Source organism: Heptranchias perlo, chromosome 12, assembly GCF_035084215.1.
Source record: "Heptranchias perlo isolate sHepPer1 chromosome 12, sHepPer1.hap1, whole genome shotgun sequence".
Classification (NCBI taxonomy): domain Eukaryota; kingdom Metazoa; phylum Chordata; class Chondrichthyes; order Hexanchiformes; family Hexanchidae; genus Heptranchias; species Heptranchias perlo.
This window is the reverse complement of record NC_090336.1, coordinates 67,897,995-67,913,757: the sequence shown is the minus strand read 5'-3', so window position 1 is coordinate 67,913,757 and position 15,763 is coordinate 67,897,995. Positions and strand designations below refer to the sequence as shown.

The 15,763-nt window shown below is 47.0% G+C and overlaps 1 pseudogene; it reads right to left on the bottom strand.

Moving 5' to 3' along the window:
- Positions 1 to 2,998: 2,998 nt before the first annotated feature.
- LOC137328288 (U2 spliceosomal RNA) lies at positions 2,999 to 3,180 on the bottom strand (annotated as a pseudogene).
- Between the last annotated feature and the right edge of the window lie 12,583 nt (positions 3,181 to 15,763).

The window sequence follows — 15,763 nt, the reverse complement described above, 5'->3', positions numbered from 1 at the left end:
AAAGCTGCACGCGGGCATGGACCTATCGGTCAGCTCCATTAACGCAACAGTGGCGCCCACCATGATGGAGCCTCTGCTGACAGCTGTCATGGAAGCTCAGACCACTGCCATCTTGGCTTTGGGGACCTCCAGAGCATCACATCACTCCTGCACTCTGCTCCCACGCAGAGCTGGAGAGATGCTGAGGTGCAGTCCAAGGAGAGTGGCCTTGGTTCCATGAGATGCATCTGCTGTCCTCTCACTCACCCCACTCAAAGGACTCGTGCGGAGTAGCACAAGTGGCACCTGCAGTTGCAGGGACATCTTCTGACCTTCCAGGAGCAGGTAATGAGCCAGTTATGTCCTCAGAGAGAACCACCAGCCAGCCACCTCATTTAAGAAGCAACACTTGGATAATGATTAATGGACTCTCACCACATGAAAGTAGATAAATCGCCAGGCCCGTATGAAATGTATCCCAGGCTGCTAAGAGAAGCAAGGGAGGAAATAGCGGAGGCTCTGACCATCATTTTCCAATCCTCCCTGGCTACAGGCGTGGTGCCGGAGGATTGGAGGATTGCTAACGTTGTATCGTTGTTTAAAAAGGGAGAATTATAGGCCAGTCAGTCGAACCTCGGTGGTGGGCAAATTATTGGAATCGATTCTGAGGGACAGCATAAATCGTCATTTAGAAAGGCATGGGTTAATCAAGGACAGTCAGCTTGGATTTGTTAAGGGAAGGTTGTGTCTGACTAACTTGATTGAATTTTTTGAGCAGGTAACAAGGAGGATCGATGAGGGTAATGTGTTTGATGTAGTCTACATGGATTCTAGCAAGGCTTTTGACAAGGTCCCACATGGCAGACTGGTCAAAAAAGTAAAAGCCCTTGGGATCCAAGGGAAAGTGGCTAGTTGGATCCAAAATTGGCTCAGTGGTAGGAAGCAAAAGGTAATGGTTGACAGGTGTTTTTGGGACTGGAAGGCTGTTTCCAGTGGGGTTCTGCAAGGCTCTGTACCAGGTCCCTTGCTTTTTGTAGAATATATTAATGATTTGGACTTGAATGTGGGGGGCTTGATCAAGAAGTTTGCAGATGATACAAAAATTGGCTGCGTGGTTGACAGTGAGGAGGAAAGCTGTAGACCGCAGGAAGATATCAATGGACTGGTCAGGTGGGCAGAAAAGTGGCAAATGGAATTCAATCCAGAGAAGTGTGAGGTAATGCATTTGGGGAGGGCAAACAAGGCAAGGGAGCACACAATAAATGGGAGGATACTGAGAAGTGCAGAGGAACAAAGGGACCTTGGAGTGCATGTCCACAGATCCCTGAAGGTAAGCAGGACAGGTATGTAAGGTGGTTAAAAAGGCATACGGGATACTTTCCTTTATTAGCTGAGACATAGAATATAAGAGCAGGAAGGTCATGCTCGAACTGTATAAAACATTGGTTAGGCCACAGCTTGAGTACTGCACACAGTTCTGGTCATCACATTACAGGAAGGATGTGATTGCACTCGAGAGGGTTCAGAGGAGATTTACGAGCATGTTGCCAGGGCTGGAGAATTTTAGCAATGAGAAAAGATTGGATAGGCTGGGGTTGTTTTCTTTGGAACAAAGGAGGCTGAGGGGAGATTTAATTGAGGTGTATAAAATTCTGACGGGACTAGATAGAATGGATAGCGAGGACCTATTTCCCTTATCAAAGGGGTCAATGACCGGGGGCAGAGATTTAAAGTAATTGGAAGAAGGATTAGACGGGAACTGAGAGAAATTTCTTCACCCAGAGGGTGGTGGGGGTCTGGAACTCCCTGGCTGAAAGGGTGGGCGAGGCAGAAACCCTTAACTCATTTAGAAAGTACTTGGATGTGCACTTGAAGTGCCGTAACCTACAGAGCTATGGACCAAGTGCTGGAAAGTGGGATTAAGCTGGATAGCTCTTTTTCGGCCGGCACGGACACGATGGGCTGAATGGCCTCCTTCTGTACTGTAATTTTCTATGATTCTATGATCAAAGGGAAGCACCAGAGCAAGAAACACTAGCCCACACATGAAGCACATATTTTGCCATGAATAAATTGGTGACGTTTGGTCTATAATTTGGTGTTGGGAGTTCCTTCATGGTGATGGAGAGGTGGCGCGGGGACTGACTCCATGCGGCCCTTCAAGAAGGCGCTGGATGCATTTTTGGAAAACTGCAAGATCACGTCGGAAGGAATGAAGATTTTGGGTAATAACCGTGCGCTTATGGCCCCCTGACGTTTGTCTTTGAGCATTCGGAGAGGAAATTTGGACAGATGTTTCCTGGATTGGCTGTGGAGGTGAGTCCAGTAAGAAGTGGGGCGAGCGTATATTTGCCTGATGGCCTTTCCTCATCCTGAGTACGTAGCAACATTACGGCTAGTGACTGCGTGTTACAAACACACTGTCTACTTTCTCACTAACCCCCTCAGAATTACCATCTTCAATCTGTGAGATGACGTCTCTGCCCCGGGAATTAAGGACCTGCCCCTTTCCTCAAAGCACACGGACATATCTATCAATCACCTTCACTACCCCCGAGATGAGGGCTAGCCAACTGCAAAAAGCCAATGGGGTCTCGAAGACAAGGAGCAATGAAAGCAATCACACAAGATGTGTCCCAGCATCAGCATCGGTGCAGCCAATGTCCAACAGCTCCACAAAATCAGGAGCAGCACAAATTCAGACTCCAATAATTGTCCCTGTGAAATGCAGAGGCAGGAGTGGGCACCTATCGTTTGGAGAAATTCTGGCAGAAGAAGATTCTTGTCCACTCAACACAGTATTACAGTGCTGGGAGTTCGGACTTTGTCCGCAGCTTGCTGTCAGGTGACCCGAGACTGACATCTTGTGGTCCAAAGTAGAACTGCAAGAGGGAAAAGGAAGAAAGGGAGTGGTCCTCAGCGAGCCAGGAGAAAAAAAATACTACTGAGAAAGCATCAGCATTCTTAGTAATAATGCACACTTCAAGAACCTGTTTCTCAATTTTAATATCTCCCCACAGGGAGCTGCACCGATCCTGGAAGCACTGCAATGCCAGGTCGATGCGTGGAGTGGACGGAGCAAGCCCCTGTTCCATCTCCCTGTTCCAAAAATCAATTTAATATATGGTCCCCAGATAGGGGACGTATCAGATATTAAACTGATAAGAACAGATGCAACACTTTATTAAATTTCAAAAATATACTTTATTCATAGAATCTGCAAGGTACATACAGTGCAATCCAAATATCACAATTCAAACAATACAATACTGATCATTCATGATAAATACAGTCCATGGCACTCTAGGATGCCTCAAAGCACTTACAAGTGTGCAGTCTTTGGTACAGATTACATTTATATTACATTATTCAATATTTGTTGTTACACATTCAGCCCGAGGGGGTTTTACTCAGGTTCTAGCCCCTCGGTATACAATGGCGGGAAGGCTTTAAACAGTTGCCTTTCCCCACTGATCCTTTGCGGCGGCCGCACCCATCCTCAGTGCGTCCCTCAGCACGTAGTCCTGGACCTTGGAATGTGCCAGTCTGCAACACTCGGTCGAGGACAGCTCCTTGCGCTGGAAGACCAGCAAGTTTCGGGCAGACCAAAGGACGTCTTTCACCGAGTTGATGGTCTTCCAGCAGCAGTTACATAAGAACATAAGAAATACGAGCAGGAGTAGGCCAATCGGCCCTTCGAGCCTGCTCCGCCATTTAATAAGATCATGGCTGATCTGATCCTAACCTCAAATCTAAATTCATGTCCAATTTCCTGCCCACTCCCCGTAACCCCTAATTCCCTTTACTTCTAGGAAACTGCCTATTTCTGCTTTGAATTTATTCAATGATGTAGCTTCCACAGCTTCCTGGGGCAGCAAATTCCACAGACCTACTACCCTCTGAGTGAAGAAGTTTCCCCTCATCTCAGTTTTGAAGGAGCAGCCCCTTATTCTAAGATTATGCCCCCTAGTTCTACTTTCACCCATCCTTGGGAACATCCTCACCGCATCCACCCGATCAAGCCCCCTCACAATCTTATATGTTTCAATAAGATCGCCTCTCATTCTTCTGAACTCCAATGAGTGGAGTCCCAATCTACTCAACCTCTCCTCATATGTCCACCCCCTCATCCCCGGGATTAACCGAGTGAACCTTCTTTGTACTGCCTCGAGAGCAAGTATGTCTTTTCTTAAGTATGGAGACCAAAACTGTATGCAGTATTCCAGGTGCGGTCTCACCAATACCTTATATAACTGCAGCAATACCTCCCTGTTTTTATATTCTATCCCCCTAGCAATAAAAGCCAACATTCCGTTGGCCTTCTTGATCACCTGCTGCACCTGCATACTAAATTTTTGATTTTCTTGCACTAGGACCCCCAGATCCCTTTGTACTGCAGTACTTTCCAGTCTCTTGCCATCAAGATAATAACTTGCTCTCTGGTTTTTCCTGCCAAAGTGCATAACCTCACATTTTCCAATATTATATTGCATCTGCCAAATCTCCGCCCACTCACCCAGCCTGTCTATATCCCCCTGCAGGTTATTTATGTCCTCCTCACTCTCTACTTTCCCTCCCATCTTTGTATCATCTGCAAACTTTGATATGTTACACTCGGTCCCCTCCTCCAAATCGTTAATATAGATTGTAAAGAGTTGGGGACCCAGCACCGACCCCTGCGGAACACCACTGGCCACTGGTTGCCAGTCCGAGAATGAACCATTTATCCCAACTCTCTGCTTCCTGTTAGATAACCAATCCTCCACCCATGCCAGAATATTACCCCCAATCCAGTGATTCTTCATCTTGAGCAATAATCTTTTATGTGGCACCTTGTCGAATGCCTTCTGGAAGTCTAAATACACTACGTCCACTGGTTCCCCTTTATCCACCCTGTACGTGATGTCCTCAAAGAACTCAAGCAAATTTGTCAGACATGACTTCCCCTTCGAAAAGCCATGCTGACTTTGTCCTATTAAATTATGTTTATCCAAATGTTCTGCTACTGTCTCCTTAATAATAGACTCCAAAATTTTACCCACCACAGATATTAGGCGAACTGGTCTATAATTTCCAGCCTTCTGCCTACTACCCTTTTTAAATAAGGGTGTTACATTAGCAGTTTTCCAATCTGCCGGGACCTTTGTCCGTCTCAGTGTGCAACCCCGGGAACAGCCCGTAGAGCACAGAATCCTGTGTTACAGAACTGCTCGGGATGAACCTGGATAGATACCACTGCATCTCTCTCCAGACCTTCTTTGCCAAGGCACATTCCAGAAGGAGATGGGTGACGGTCTCGTCTCCACCGCAGCCTCCTCTGGGACAGCGCGTGGTGGCGCTGAGAGTCTGGGAGTGCATGAAGGATCTGACGGGAAGGGCCCTTCTCACCACCAGCCAAGCTAGGTCTTGGTGCTTGTTTGAAAGCTCTGGCAATGAGGCGTTCTGCCAAATGACTTTGACAGTCTGCTCGGGGAACCAACCGACAGGATCCACCATCTCCTTTTCCCACAGGGTCTCGAGGACGTTACGTGCGGACCACTTGCTGATCGCCTTGTGGTCAAAGGTGTTTTCCTGCACAAACCTTTCCACGAAGGACAGGTGGGGCGGAACGGCCCAACTGGACGGAACGTTCCTTGGCAGCGTGGCCAGGCCCATCCTTCTCAACACCGGGGACAGGTAGAACCTCAGCACGTAGTGACACTTTGGGCTCAATTTTTGCACCCGCTATTGGGTGTGTTTTTGGTGGGGGGCTCGAAAATCGGGCATTCCCGGGGCGGGTCCAAAGCCCGGCTCCAACCCGCTCACTTCCGGGTTCCCGCCGGCAATTAAAGCCGTCGGGGTGCCACTTAAAGTAATTAAGTAGGTACTTCAGGTCGTTTGCAGACCTGATTGACCTGATATTTTAGGAGGGGATGGATTTTGAAATTAACTGGGACTGTTTCCCGTACTGGGGGAAACACTCCCAGTTGAAATGGACGTGTTGCAGCCATCAGCCTGTGACAGCTGCAAAAGTCCATTTGCAAAGGTTGGAGGGGGGGGGAAGACGCTCACTCATTGCAGGAGGCCACTCTGTCACTTTGGACAAAGTTTGGCCTCCACCAACATCCTCCTGACAATAAAATTCACCAACTTGCACACTCACCCCGGGGTCCAGACACATGTACCTACCTTGCGAACCCCCTCAAATGTACATCTTCCGGATGGGGGCCGCCGTAGCTGCAGTCATGACCTCCTCGGAGGACAAACAGCATCACCAGCCTCGCCGGCCATGCCGTCCACCTCTGACACGTGGAGCTCCACAACACAGTGCTGTGACACATCCACCTGCACAGCAGGAGGGAGGGCAACCACAGAGAGAGATGCATCGCAGAGGGCACTACCCTCGCCACAGAGTCTACAGACAGAGGCTCAGCTCCCTGGACCTCTCTGAGCAGCAGTGCACACGGAGGCTGAGTCACTCGACTTGTAGTCGTGGACATCTGCAGCCTCCTTCATGCCGAGCTTCTCCCGGCTGGCCCGAGCACCATCTTCTTACCTGTCGCTGTCAAAGTCACCACTGCCCTCAACAACTTCTCCTTCACATCCTTCCAGGGTGCCACCGGGGACATCGCCGACGTCTCTCAGTCGTCTGCACAAAACAGCCCTGCAAATACACCTACACCCACTCTGCGGTGACACAATGGGTGGCATCAGTTGTGGGTCTTCATAGTGATCCTCAGGAAAGGGCATTATTGCACAAACCAGACAAGATTCGCGAAGACATGGCAGTAGTGGTGACAATATAATATGTTATTTGAGTTGATCAGAAATTAAATATAAGTAAAAACCATGACAAACCCTCAAACACCCTTGTGCATCCCCTCCATGCTCACGACACGTTTGCCTTACGCTTCCTACTGCACATATGTGATGCATGCCCTGTGGCTGCAGCACAGGTAGTGGCAGGTTGAGTGAGGCTGACCGTGAAAGAGATGCATCAGAGGGTGAGTATGAGATAGAGCCATGAGATTGTATGAGGATTGGGTTGAGTGGTAGTGGTGGGGTGAGTACTGGCGAGGTGAGTAAGTGCAGGTAAGATGAGGATGAGCTTTGAGTGGGTGTGAGGAGTGATGTGACAGAGTAGTGTTGGCAGTGCAGAAGGAGGTGTGGGGTGGAGGCAGTGATGTGGCAGACGGAGTGTCAGGGAATGAGTAAGTGTACTCACTTCGGCTGACCTACTTAGGTCATTGAAGCGCCTCCTGCACTGTATGCAGGTGGGCGATATGTTGTTGGTGCAGGTGACCTCCTCTGCCACCTCGAGCCAGGCCTTCTTGGTGGCAGAGGCAGGCCGCTTCCTCCCGCCCGCCGGGGGTAAGATCTCTGTCCTCCCCCTCCTCCTCACCCCATCCAATAAGACCTGGAGTGAGGCAGCATTAAACCTGGGAGCAGCCTTCCCCCTCGGCTGCTCCATGCTGTAATTTTGCCTATTTTCTGCAGCATCAGTCAGTGGAGGACTGCCCCTTTAAATAGGGCTCCTCCAGCTTACAGCCTATGATGCGCCTGCGCAGTCCGCACGCTGCGCAGCTTTCCAGCGCGAAACCCTGAAGCAAAGGTAAGTACCTTCAATCAAGCTGCGATTGCGTGCGGAGCACCCCGATTTCACTGGGCGCATTACCCACGCACCCAGTTGACCCCCGGCTGCCAACCCACCGCCCTCCTAATATCGGGCCCAAAGTGTCCGCAAAGGGATATTGACAGGTTAAGCAAATGGGCAAAAATTTGGCAGATGGAATATAATGTGGGAAAATGTGAAGTCATCCACTTTGGGAGGAAAAATAAAAAAGCAAAATATTATTCGAATAGAGAAATACTACAAAATGCTGCGGTACAGAGGGATCTGGGTGTCCTCGTACATGAAACACAAAAAGGCAACATACAGGTGCAGCACGTAATCTGGAAGGCAAACGGAATATTGGCCTTTATTTCTAGGGGGATGGAGTATAAAAGCAGGGAAGTCATGCTACAACTGTACAGGGTGCTGGTGAGACCACACCTGGAGTACTGCGTACAGTTCTGGTGCACTTATTTAAGGAAGGACATACTTGCATTGGAGGCAGTTCAGAGAAGGTTCACTAGGTTGATTCTGGTTATGGAAGGGTTGTCTTATGAGGAAAGATTGAACAGGTTGGGTCTATACTCATTGGAATTTGGAAGAATGAGAGGAGACCTTATTGAAATATACAAGATTCTGATGGGACTGGATCGGGTAAATGCTGAGAGGATGTTACCCCTCATGGGGGAATCTAAAACTAGGGGACATAGTCTCAGAATAAGGGGTCACCTGTTTAAGACAGAAATTAGGAGGAATTTCTTCTCCCAGAGGGTCGTGAATCTTTGGAATTCTTTACCCCAAAAAGCTGTGGAGGCCGAGTCATTGAATAAATTCAAGGCTGAGTTAGACAAATTTTTGATCAGCGAGGGAGTCAAAGGATTATAGGGAAAGGGCGGGAAAGTGGAGTTGAGGTAAAAATCAGATCAGCCATGATCTCATTAAATGGCGGAGCAGGCTCGAGGGGCCGAATGGCCCACTCCTGCTCCTATCTCTTATGGTCTTATGGTCTCAGCCCCTCAAGTTTGAATATCTCTATTAGGTTTCCCTTCTCTGCTTTATAAAGAACAATCCCTGCTTCTACAATCTCTCCACATAACTGAAGTCCCTCATCCCTGGTATCATCCTGGTAAACCTCCTCTGTACCCTCTCCAAGGCCTTGACATCTTTCCTCAAGTGTGGTGCCCAGAATTGAACACAATACTCCAGCTGAGTCCTAATCAGTGATTTGTAAAAGTTTAGCATGACTTCCTTGCTTTTGTATTCAATTCCCCTATTTATAAAGCTTTCTTGACCGATTTATCAACTTGCCCTGTCATCTTCAAAGATTTGTGAATATTTACCCCCAGGTCCCACTGCTCTTGCACCTCCATCAAAATAGCACCATTTCGATTATACTGCCTCTCCACGTTGTTCCTCCCAAAGTGCATCACCTCACACTTATCCGCATTAAATTGCATCTGCCATGAGTCAGCACATTTCACTCGTCTGTCTACATCCTCCTGAAGTCTGCTACTATCCTCCTCACTATTTACTACATTGCAAGTTTTGTATCATCCGCAAACTTTGAAATTGCACTCCCTATACCCAAGTCCAGGTCATTTATATATATAACAAGAAAAGCAATGGTCCTAATACCGACCCCTGGGGGATCCCACTGCATACTTCTCTCTAGTCAGAAAAACATCCCTTCACCACTACTCTCTGCCTCCTATCCCTGAGCCAATTACGTCCCCAAGTTATCACCGTCCCTTTATTACCATGTGCTTCTATTTTCCGAATTAGTCTATTACGTGGCACTATATCAAATGCCTTTTGAAAGTGCCAATATACAACATCTACTACACTACCCGCATCGACCCTCTCTGTTACTTCATCAAAGAACTCAATCAGGTCAATCAGACACAATTTGCCTTTAACAAATCCATGCTGGCTTTCCCTTATTAACCCAAATTAGTGTTGGCAACATTAGACACAGATTCATTGCCTACACCTTACTTTTCCTGTGTCTGGTATTTTAATGGAGGTGTTAAGCAATTACTCTTTATAAAAATATAGATTGAACAGTGTCACACAAACACCATGAACGTTCATCTGTTAATATTGTAATCTGCTGGTTGATGATGTTTCCATGTGTTCTCTTCACAAAGTAAACCTGTTCAGATCTTCTCACCGAGGCGAAGGGACCGCCTTGTAAAGGCTACTTTGAGATGATCAGCACTCCTAACGGTTAATCCTGGCAGTTGATCCTCCAGGTGCCATTAATCCACGACCATCAATGGCACCAACAATCTTCACCGATCGATTAGTCCGTAGTTATCTGTCCCTCAGCAAAATACAAGCACTTGGAATCCTACATCTACCGAGATAAAGTTTACATTTGGAACAACAAAGGCCTTGGAGAAGACACAGGGGAGATTTACTGGAATGGTACCATAGGAACAGGAGTAGGCCATTCAGCCCCTCGAGCCTGTTCCGACATTCAATTAGACCATGGCTGATCTGTACCTTCACTCCATTTAGAAGTCTTGGTTCCATACCATGGGCTAACGATAATCTATCAATCTCATTATTTGAAATTTTCAATTGACCCCCAGCCTCAAAAGCTTTTTGGGGGAGAGAGTTCCAGATTTCCACTACCATTTGTGTGAAGAAGTGCTTTCTGACATCACCCCTGAATGGCCGAGCACGAATATTAAGACTATGCCCCAATGTTCTGGACTCTCCCACCACCAGGGCTAAGAGCCATCAGTTATGTGGAGAGACTAGAGAAGCTGGGATTGTTCTCTTTACAGCAGAGAAGGTTAAGGGGAGATTTAATAGAGGTGTTCAAAATTATGAGGGGTTTTGATAGAGTAGATAGGGAGAAACTGTTTCCACTGGCAGGAGGGCCGGTGACCAGAGGACACAGATTCAAGATAACTGGAAAAAGAACCAGAGGGGAGATGAGGAGAATCATTTTTATGCAGTAAGTTATTATGATCTGGAATGCACTGCCTGAAAGAGTGTTTCATCTCTGTTTCATCAAAGGTGAGGCCCCTTTAAATGGGCGGGGTCACACCGTGAGGTCACAGAGCGAGCCTCACCCTCACACTGAGCATCACAGTGAGATCAGACATCACAAGAGGTTTATAAACTGGGTCAGTTTGAGGCAGGAGGCTGGACAACCAGTTTCAGTGAAGGGAAGGGAGCTGCACTGACTGGGACTAACTGGCTGATCTATCTAGGAGTGAATACGGTCAGCGAGAAGATCTGAACAGGTTTACTTTGTGAAGAGAACACATGGAAACATCATCAACCAGCAGATTGGACAGAAGGTTATGGTCATTGAAAGGTTTGTCTCAACGTGTTTATCTTGTATCATCACTTGTGAAATTCATAACGAGCAATATTAAGTTTAACGGACCCAGTAATATTGATGCACAGTCGGGTGGAAGAGTTCATTTTGTGATTGGTAGATCTTCCATGGCGTTACTCATAGGTAGTCTGGGGCCTGGAGCCTGGTTACTGCTGGTTACCGAGCCCCACTCTCAGGTCCCTACCTGTTGACCCTCACTGACGGGCTGCTCCCAGTCCTTGAGTTTGGTTCTCACTCCCTGTTCTGTAAATGTAGACAACTCTTACCATTGGCAGATCTCCCATGGCATTTCTCATTGGTAGTCAAAGAGAGTCAGCATGGATTTCTGAAGGGTAGTCCATGTCTGACGAAACTAATAATATTTTTGAGGAGACCACTAACATGGTAGTGAGGGAGCGTCTATCGATATTGTCCATATGGACTTCCAGAGGCATTTGATAAGGTTCCGCACAGGAGACTGTTAGTATAAACAAGTTAATGGTAGGGCGTTGGGGAGAGTTATAGAACAAAGAGATCTAGGAGTACAGATTCATAGCTCCTTGAAAGTGAAGTCACAGGTGGATAGGGTGGTGAAGAAGGCATTCGGCATGCTTGGTTTCATTGGTCAGAACATTGAATGCAGGAGTTGGGATGTCTTGTTGAAGTTGTACAGGGCATTGGTGAGGCCACACTTGGAGTACTGTGTACAGTTCTGGTCACCCTATTATAGAAAGGATATTATTAAACTAGAAAGAGTGCAGAAAAGATTTACTAGGATGCTACCGGGACTTGATGGTTTGACTTATAGGGAGAGGTTAGACAGACTGGGACTTTTTTCCCTGGAGAGTAGGAGGTTAAGGGGTGATCTTATAGAAGTCTATAAAATAATGAGGGGCATAGATAAGGTCGATAGTCAAAATCTTTTCCCAAAGGTAGGGGAGTCTATAACGAGGGGGCATAGATTTAAGGTGAGAGGGGAGAGATACAAAAGGGTCCAGAGGGGCAATTTCTTCACTCAAAGGGTGGTGAGTGTCTGGAACGAGCTGCCAGAGGCAGTAGTAGAGGCGGGTACAATTTTGTCTTTTAAAAAGCATTTGGACAGTTACATGGGTAAGATGGGTATAGAGGGATATGGGCCAAGTGCAGGCAATTGGGACTAGCTTAGTGGTATAAACTGGGCGACATGGACATGTTGGGCCGAAGGGCCTGTTTCCGTGTTGTAACTTCTATGATTCTATGATTCTATAAGTGTTCATGGAACTGGAGGTAACCTTGTGACATGGATATTAATTGGTTGGGAGATAGGAGACAGAGAGTAGGGATAAAGGGAATGTTCTCTGATTGGTGGGATGTGACGAGTGGTTTTCCCCAGGGATCTGTACTGGGGCCTCAGCTTTTCACTGGATTTATCAATGACTTAGATGAAGGAATCGAGAGCCGTATTTCCAAGTTTGCTGACGACATTAAGTTACGTGACACAGTAAATAGTGGAGATGGGAGCAGAAAGTTGCAAAGTGACATTGAGAGATTGAGTGAGTGGGCAAAACTGGGGCAGATGGAGTTCAATGTGGGGAAGTGCGAAGTGATCCACTTTGGACCCAAGAAAGATCAGAATATTTCCTAAATGGTGAGAAGCTGGGAACTGTAGAGGATCAGAGGGATTTAGGGGGCCACGTACAGAAATCACGATAAACTAGTGGGCAGGGACAAAAAAGAATTTAAAAAGCTAATGGAATGTTAATCTTTATCTCAAGAAGGCTGGAATACAAATGGGTTAAAATTATGGTCTAGTTGTCTCAATCTCTGGTCAGACCGTATCTGGAGACTGCGTTCAGTTCTGGGCACCGCACCTCAAGAAGGATATATTGGCCTTGGAGGGCGTGCAGCGCAGATTGACCAGAATGATACCGGGGTTTAGAGGGTTAAATTATGAGGACAGGTTGCACCTCGAGTATAGAAGATAAAGGGGTGATCTAATTAAGGTGTTTAAGATGAGTAAAGGATTTGATAGGGGAGATAGTGAGAAACTATTTCCTCTGGAAATTAAATTAGAGCTGGGCCGTTCAGGAGTGATGTCAAGAAGCACTTCTTCAAACAAAGGGGAGTGGAAATCTGGAACTCTCTCCCCCAAAAAGTTGGTGGGCTTGGGGTCAGTTGAAAATGTCAAAAATTACATTGATAGATTTTTTTTTAGGTGAGGGTATTAATTAAGTCCTGGAGAATGAGGGCAGGAAAGTGGAGTTTTGATCGAGATCAGACATGATGTAATTGAATGGCGGAACAGGCTTGAGGGACTGAATGGCCTCCTCCTGTATCCTCCATCACTGCCCATCACCCGCGCACCCTGTTCTCTGGGTCGTAACCACGCGGAAACCTGTTATTGCATTCGAGCGAATCAAATCATTGTAATCTAAATGAAGCCCGAGGGTTTTTGCCAAACTCTGTTTCATCAAAGGTGAGGCCCCTTTAAATGGACGGGGTCACACCATGAGGTCACAGAGCGAGCCTCACCCTCACACTGCGCATCACAGTGAGATCAGACATCACAAGAGGTTTATAAACTGGGTCAGTTTGAGGCAGGAGGCTGGACAACCAGTTTAAGTGAAGGGAAGGGAGCTGCACTGACTGGGACTAACTGGCTGATCTATCTAGGAGTGAATACGGTCGGCGAGAAGATCTGAACAGGTTTACTGTGTGAAGAGAACACATGGAAACATCATCGACCAGCAGATTAGACGGAAGGTTGTGGACATTGAAAGGTTTGTCTCGACGTGTTTATCTTGTATCGTCATTTGTGAAATTCATAACGAGTAATATGAACAGTTTAACAGACCCAGTAATATTGATGCACAGTCGGGTGGAATAGTTCAATGTAATGTCACTAAAAGATCTTCCATGGTGTTGCTCATAGGTAGTCTGGGGCCTGGAGCCTGGTTACTGCTGGTTACTGAGCCCTGGTGACCGAGCCCCACTCTCAGGCACCTCCCCGTTGTCCCTCACTAACCGGTCCCTGAGTTTGGTGCTCACTCCCTGTTCTGTATCCAAGAAGCAACATGGATCCACAGACAAATACTGACCATTGGTAGATTTCCCATGGCATTGCTCATAGGTGGTCTGGAAGGTGGGGACCAGTTCCCAATGTTTACTGGACCCCACTCCAGTTGCTGTAAATGTTTACAACTACTTCACATCATTGGTAGAAGGCAAACAATCCCATTGCTGCCCCTCCGCTCCTGACACCGGCCCAAGGGAATGGAAATGGATGCAAACTTGTAAAGGAGAGATTTGCAGGGCTATGAGGAAAGAGCACCAGAGTGGGACTAATTGGGGAGCTCTTTCAAAGAGCCAGCAGAGACAAGAGGGGCCGAATGGTCTCCTTCTGTGCTGCATCATTCTATGATTCCAGGGACAGTAATCTCAACCGATGTTCCTGAGCTACAAAAATCAAAATTAATTTTCCTCATTCTGAATCGAATAGAGTGAGCCAGCAGAGTGGGAGAGAATAGAAGTCTTGGAGAGGGAGAGAAGACATTGAGAGAGGAAGAGTTGGAGACAGGGAGTGGATACAGAGAAAGAGAAAAGAGAGAAAGACACAGAGATTATGAAGAGAGCCCAGAGAGTGAGATGAGAAAACTCTCACAAGAGACTCTCAGAGGCAACTCTTGCAGCAAATAGGTACTGTTCCAATTCCTTCCATTCTTTGAGCTGTGGGCAATATCCGAAACACAGAAAATACTGCATTCTGGGGGTGGAGGGGGGAGATAGTGGCTGTTTTAAACAGAAAATGGAAATACTGCTCCTGAAATGTTTTTGATGTGGAACAGTTTATTATTTAATTGAACTCAGTGCATTGACACTCTGTTAATTAGAAATATAAAAAGATCTGGGCCTTGGGCTTGGCCTCAGACAATGAGACTGGAGGAGTCGGGGAGAAACTCTTGACCCAGGTGTTACTGGTGTCGTCTGGACTTGTCAATCCCTGGGTCCTTGCCAAGGACCTCCCAGGTCAGCTGGTTCAGGTCCTGCCATCTAAAGCACTCCGAGAGTGTCAGACAAGCTCCTCTTGTGCCAGTGATCCTGGTTCACCTGAAGGCAAGGCAGCCATTCTGGGCCTTCTCTCTGATTCTGAAGAAGGTGTCAATTGTTCAACTCCAGAACCGGTGGGATCTTCTGCCTTTAATACTCAGGTGGCATCAGAATCTGTGGCCAGAAACGTTACAAGAAAAGAAATAAGTTGATAAGTTCTGCACCCAACATCTGCATTAAGCATTTCCAGGCTAAATGGTTTACTATACGTGGGGAGCTGGACAATGCCTGTCGTTCTCCCTGTTACAATCCAATGATTTTTATGTGTAATTTATTCTCCTGCCACAGGTACACGGTTGGTATCAGGATGAGTGAGAGGAAATGGGCATTTTGTCAAACTACCACAGAACCACAAAGAACAAGTGGATCTAATACAAGTGAGAGCGCATCCCGACCGGAATCGAATCAATGTCAGTAGAGATACCGCGAAGAGGGGAGCAGTGCGACTGAAATTCCCCTCACGCCATCCCTCTGTGTCCCATCCATTTCTCCGTGCTAACTTGACGTCTTTTCATTTGTTTTTTAATGAGAAAACCAACCCCCCAAAGATCCATCTAAACACGCAGCCAATGACTGGAGATGGTGTTAAACCCACTCTCTCCGTTCTCTCACATTTCTTTCCCATCCCAGACTCCCAGTTTTAGCAAAATTTAAGTGTCGACCCACCAGATTCATTTTGTTCACCTCCCCGGATTAACAAGACAAATAGATGTCAAGAGTACAATTTACACTGATCACTAAGAGTGTGAAGTCTGTGGGTCTGTAGTTTGGAT